General features: G+C 29.6%; 1 pseudogene across 1 annotated transcript; it reads right to left on the reverse strand.

Annotated features, from left to right (window-relative positions):
- Positions 1-1,522: 1,522 nt before the first annotated feature.
- LOC145583774 (two-component response regulator ARR17-like) lies at positions 1,523-6,285 on the reverse strand (annotated as a pseudogene). The gene is made up of 4 exons (XR_014100312.1): positions 6,129-6,285; positions 2,357-2,634; positions 1,713-1,783; positions 1,523-1,619 (listed from the first exon to the last, which is right to left on the reverse strand). The product of XR_014100312.1 is annotated as a two-component response regulator ARR17-like (transcript).
- Positions 6,286-6,631: the final 346 nt, after the last annotated feature.

A 6,631-nucleotide genomic window follows, 5' to 3' on the forward strand; every position in this document is an offset into this window, starting at 1 on the left:
ATTTATATGAAACAGATTTAGGGCCTGTTCTCATTGACTGAAGTGAGCTGAACTGAACTGAACTTATTAGAGCTGAATGAACTGAACTGAATATTTCATGAGAGAAGGAAATTAAGAGCTGAACTGAACTAAATTGAAAATAATCTGATGAGAACATGGCCTTAGTACTTAGCTCACAATTATTTTATAGCAACACACTAACACTTGTTTAAATCTTTAATTTTGTCTAATCCAGTTTGAATTTCAGTTTGATCTAATTATCCATTTTTTAATAATAAGAAATACATATTCCGCTTCAATATAATTGCTCTGTATTTCTTTTTTTGGAAACATCATAAAATTACATCATTACTTTATTTGGTATTTAAATTATGACATAGAGTCCATATCGTTCCTTATAATATTTTTCTTACATGACCCTACTCACCTCTATCCTTACCCTTAGAAAAAGGTTAGTATAGTCTTTTAACATTCCGACCGCTCAATGGCGCTATTGGTGCAAGTTAAATCTTCTTTCCTTTTTCTTACATCATGTCATTTAAAAAAAAATAATAAATTACAAATGAATTACAAGGACAATACAAATTACAAATGAAGATGAGAGATTGAACATATGACCTATTGTACACAATCCCTCAATCTTAACCATTAGGCCAAAACATCAGGTGCAATTATAATAAAGCAGCGAAAGTAATAAGTAATAAGAATAAAGTCTTAACCGTTGCCAAATGCCAAAACAACTTTGGAGGTACATAATAGAAGCTGAAGTAGCTTCCAAAGGTTAAAAAAAAACATGTGCTATAATTCTTAGAAATGAATCTAGCCAGGTTTTTGCGGCCCGATCTTTCAAAATGGGCCATTTCTCTTCACAAGGTGTCAAAAGATGTTTGCTCTTGAATGAAATGGAAATCTTGTAAGATAGAGAAATTGGCAATTATATGGCCTTTAAAGATGATAACCAAGTGGTTACCAACATCTTACCTTGTTGGATCATTTTCAATGTTTGTGGTGATTTTCACTTATCATGTGTGTTATTCTAATGTTGGTTCCTAGTTTGATATACATAGAGCTCAGCTTTGTGACCAAAAAATTTTAAATCTACGTTATAAAGCAGAAGATATTGATGTAATTAGCTCCCAAAATTAAATCTCAAAGAAATTTTTAAAAATGCCCTTTGAAAAATTGAAAAGTCCAACGACAATGGCCAAAACTTTTAAAAAAATAATTAACTCCCTCCGTTTTATAATATTAGTCTCATATATCATTTTAGGTGTTTTAAAAAGATCTACCGATATCAAAACGTAACAAAAATGGGTTAAGGGAAATGAGCATAGTAATTCCGAGTATTCAAATTGTCATTTTCAAAAGCAAAAGTTACGATCCCCAAAACAAAATTTTCAACACAGGTAATTAACTTCTTCCTATGTCATCCATGCTTACTATACCCTCCCTTTTCTTTCCATCTTTAATTTTTTTCATCGATCAACATAATATCTTGCATTAACTTGAACATCCCATATGCTTAGTGTCTGCGTTTCATAACTTGGCACCTCAACTTCTTGATATCCGATAGTTTAAGTGGCTTTAACATGAACATATGTGCACCCTCTTCCAAGCACCTAAACAAAATTAACATAATTACATTATAACAACAACACATAAATTGATCAACTAATTTTGAAGTAATTAGGAATTTGCAGATGTAAAATTACTTGTTAATTCTTGTTGGGACATTCTCAGAGGACATTATCACAACGGGCACTTCCTTCAACTGTGAGGATTCCTGCACAAAGAGCGTGAAAGTACATACCTTAAGATCAGCCATGCAATAATAATTGGTCAGTGACTCGGGTCCATTACATAACATTAAGAGGGTTCAAATATTACTAAGCGGGTTCATTTTCTTAATCATTAAAGTGTTGGAACACAAATTTACATAAAGAAAAATGATCTTAGGACAAGTTCTCTTCAACTTAATTTCAATTCGGTTCAGTTTCTAATTTCCTTCTCTCATAAACAATTCAGTTCAGTTCAGCTCAGTAAATCAGAACAGACCCTTACTCAAGTGATTTAATTTGAACCCACTTATTTCAATGTGACTCCACCACCGAGTATAAAATAAAATCATTTTGGGTTGCTTTTGAGTCAAAACCCTTATTCCTTCAATTTTTCGGGTTTTAAGTTAAAAAGTTGTATTCAAAACACAAATTCGCCAAGTAGTTTCTAATAAAGCCAAATAAGATTTTGCGGAGTACAAAAATATAATAATGCGAAAACCCAAGAAACATAAAATAAAATTGGATGTATACATGTATATATGGAGTAGATTACATAAAAGCAAGGATTATGACGTCACCTTAATCTTCTTAAGCAAATCATAGCCAGTCATTCCAGGCATGCAGTAATCTGTGAGTACCAAATTAACTTTGGAAGCCTGTCCAAATTCATATCATTATATTCATTAATCAAACATTATATTATATTTTTTACCATAATTGTTACCCCAAAAAAATGGAACAAATTAAGATTAATGAGCAAAATAATAATAGCTTGCCTTAGAGGTGGAGGTGTTCTGTTGGTCTTCTCCAATTCCTAAGTACTCCAATGCACTCATTGCATTCTCAGCTGTAGTTACTGAAGCATATTAAGTATAACATCGTGTTATCTTACTTGACCAATTTAATAATTTCCTTATAATTATGACAAAAAATAAAGTTAGATTATGCTTAGTATGCATAATATTGTTGATTAAGCTTAACAAGTGTCCTTAACATGATCGGGTTTTTTCCTAGTTAATTCAACATAATCACACATCTAATTACTTTTTCATTATTATGTCATCTCTTTGTAACACTATAGTTTTTTAAAATGCAACTAATATGTTACGGAGTACAAAGTAATACGTGATGATATGTAACATCTCGCAATTGATAATCTGACTCGTGAGGGGGAGATCTTAATGTTAATATTATCCGACTTGTAAGGAGAGATCCTAATGTTAAACAATCACTGAGTAAGGTGTACTTTGTTTGTTTTTTCAACAGGTAAAAAATATAAAACATGTGGAAATTGGAAATTTTCCTGTTATTTTATACCTTCTGACATTTTTATCCGCACCCCTCCCAAGAGGAGGAAGTGGACAATTCAAAGATTCATCCCCATTTACTGTATATTATTATTATCATTTTTCATGTCAAGTTTAGAAAAAATTGGTAAAAATAAGTTAAAAATATTCTCAACTACAATCCGAATTTTAAAAGTCATTCGTTTTTAACGATCTTAAGTGACTGATAACCTATTATTTCATAGGGCTTACTTATGTAATCGTGCTTTGTGCTATTACGTACAGAGTACCAATTTTACACTGTATTTATTTGGTAATAAAACAAATTGTTAACACCAAAATTTGTTACTCGTAATTAATATTTAAGTGCCAAATACGGATCCCTACCCTAAGAATTGGGCTGGGCCAATAGCAATTAAACTCATAATCTTAAAAGTCATATGGTGAAACGTCTACCAACTACATTAAAACTGCTTGATCACTTAATTACCACAAGCAATTATTATGATATTACTTTGTTATTAATATAGTGAAGCCAACAAAAAAGTTATGTTAAAAGTTTGGGAAATTGTTCCTTGTACCCTTAAAGTTTTGAAAAATGCACCGTGTACCCTTGAAAACTTTTAAATGCACCATTTATCCTTGGGGTTTGTAAAAAAATGCACCACATAACCTAATTGTCTTACAAATGCACATATCATTAACTTATCAAATTATAATTATACCCACACATTGACTCATTTTTAGTACTTTATATTTATGGAGTAAAACTGCCTAAAAGCATAAATTACTTCAAAATTTGAACTCCATCGATCATTCTAAATCCTAAACTTTAAAGTGTTAGAATTTGATTTATCAATTAAGTTTGCTTGATAATTAAATAGTTTAGCATTATACTAGCATTACACTATAACAATTTAATAGAATTTGATGCTTATAGCCTATACGGGTCTCAATTTAACAAAATTATCATTTGTTATATGAGTCCAGGGGTATTTGGAGCAAATTCTTACAAACCTCAGGGGTACACTTTGCATTTGAAAATTTTCAAGGGATAAACAGTGCATTTTTTAAAGCCTTGAGGCTACACGGAACAATTTCCCTAAAAGTTTTTACCTTGGTATAACTATCAAGTACTACATCCACTAAGAAATAGTTGTTGTATTTCTACCAATATTTTTATACTGCTACTTTAACCCCTATCCTATTAAATATTAAAAGTTATTTACATGAATATTTGTTGTTGGATTGGTCTTGCATCAACAATAATATTGAAACTTAAAACAATGCAACAATTTCTAAATAAAGGAAGTAAGGCACGTAATTTAAATCCTACTCACTATAAAAATTTTGTTATAAAGGTCAATATAGCAAGTATACGCCATAACAGAGACAATTCAACCAAAAAGGTAACGACCTAATAGTAGAAATGATATTAAAATGAGATTAATTTATCATTAATAATGAATTTAATTATTCCAATCAAATCCCAAAACATATTATGTGACGGATTGGATTTTAGAAACACAAAATATGTCCCAAAATTGACAACACATTACTACAATTTTAAAGAAACAAGTTTGATTTAGCAAATAGTATATCCATAACATAATCATTAAATATTAAACCAAGATTAATTAATTCAAAATTAGTACATGCAACTAACAAGAACATGTAAGACACTTGCCAAGTGAAAAGAGCATAAAAAGGTTTATTCCTTAGTGATCCCTTCCTAAGAAATATTCAATTCCCAAACATTCTCATAAAATCTTAATCTTCAATTATAAAATTAACAGAATATTAATTAACTACCTAGGCTTTCATGTTAGTATTCCATAGCTTAATGATATAATTTAATTTTAATATAAACGAAAGTCAAAATAAAACCTACAACAATCAAATTAATGATGAAAATTGTTGAAAAAGTCTAAAGTCAAAATGTAAACAACCAAAACGACGTAGCTTTTATATAAACCTTACATTGAGAAGTCAATTTGCTAGCATATACTCACTCGTGTTTACCATCGATGCATTCTTATGATCTTATGCATGAAAAAACAAATACTCCAAATTCACTTGTGTTCACCCTAACATAACATCCTAACAAATCATTTATTACCACAACCGAAAACGTATAAATTGAGGGAGTGTAATAAAAGATAAGGTTAAAATTGTAAATTTCACATACGAAGTATCTTATTTTGTGGAGTGTATAACATAAAACACAATTTAGCTATTTTTATAACTTTTAACTACAAGTCTCCGAAATATAAATCCTTAAGAATTGTGCACTATTATCAAAAAAAGGTAAACTATGCCCTTTTCAAATAGATTATACTCTATTAACCATCTACTTTACCAAAAATGAAAAGACAAAATGAATTCGACAAATCCCTCAAAATTGCATTTCTTTATAAGTAGGATAAATGGTATGTGTATTAGCACGAGTACATTCAACTTTATTCGAACCCCAATTTCCACTTAAAATGAAGCCATTTTACACATATACCATAATCCTTCTCACGTTTGTTTTTTTAACTTATTCTCTATTAAATCGTACCTAAGCCTTTTCTTTTTCCAACAATTTCTCTAACAAATTCCCCTTATTTATCTTCTACGGAGTAATTTTTATTTTAACAACATGCAAATATTTCACTCCGATTATCTTTCCTCAATATCCGTGCCAAATCCTAACAAGCAGCTAAGATTAATTTAAATTTGAACTCACAACAATTTCATTTCCTAGTTTCTCCTTCCACAAATAAAATAAAGTAAAATAATTTACAAAACAAAACTAACATAAATTACATGTTTTCAAAAAAACATAAATTACATAATAATGAAGTGCAAAAAATAAACCTCAATTTATATTAATGCAGTTACATAGAAAATCAGTTTCAAAAAAGTACAAAAACATAATACAGTCAAATGAAAGAGTTAAATTAAAACAAGAATTAAAGATGAATAACATTATCAACTTATCTTTGCAAATCCACAATAATTCATGTATGGTACTCGTCGTATTTACAAGTAAATAAAAACGGAGGAAGTATATAGTATTTACCTTTACATGACGAGGTCTTGAGCAACCTTTCGATAAGTTTACGGTCAATGACATTATCATCCACGGCAAGTACATGAGGTTGATCTTCATAAGATGAAAAACAATATGATGAACAAGAAGACGTTGAAGAAGATGTCTCTTGATCTTCACTATCCATTTCTCTCTCTCTCTCTCTACCCTTTCTCTCTCTAAAAATAACCTTAACAATAACACCCCCAAATAATAAATAAAAAACACTTCTTTTTATGTTATAAGAAATTAAAATACGTACCTAAGATAGCAATAAATGTAGTTTTGACAAAAATGAAGATAGAAACAAGAAAAATGAAGAGAGAGAAAAGAAAATACTATGAAAACATGAAAATAGGATAAAATCTGGAGGAGAATTTCAATGATATATTGTGATCATTTTTGGGATAATCCCTTGATTTATTTGCAGTCTTTTTTTTTTTTTTTTTTTCAATTTTTATAGTATTGCATATATATATAAATTATTCACGATA

This window comes from Chenopodium album, chromosome 16 (assembly GCF_948465745.1).
Source record: "Chenopodium album chromosome 16, dcCheAlbu1.1, whole genome shotgun sequence".
NCBI lineage: Eukaryota > Viridiplantae > Streptophyta > Magnoliopsida > Caryophyllales > Amaranthaceae > Chenopodium > Chenopodium album.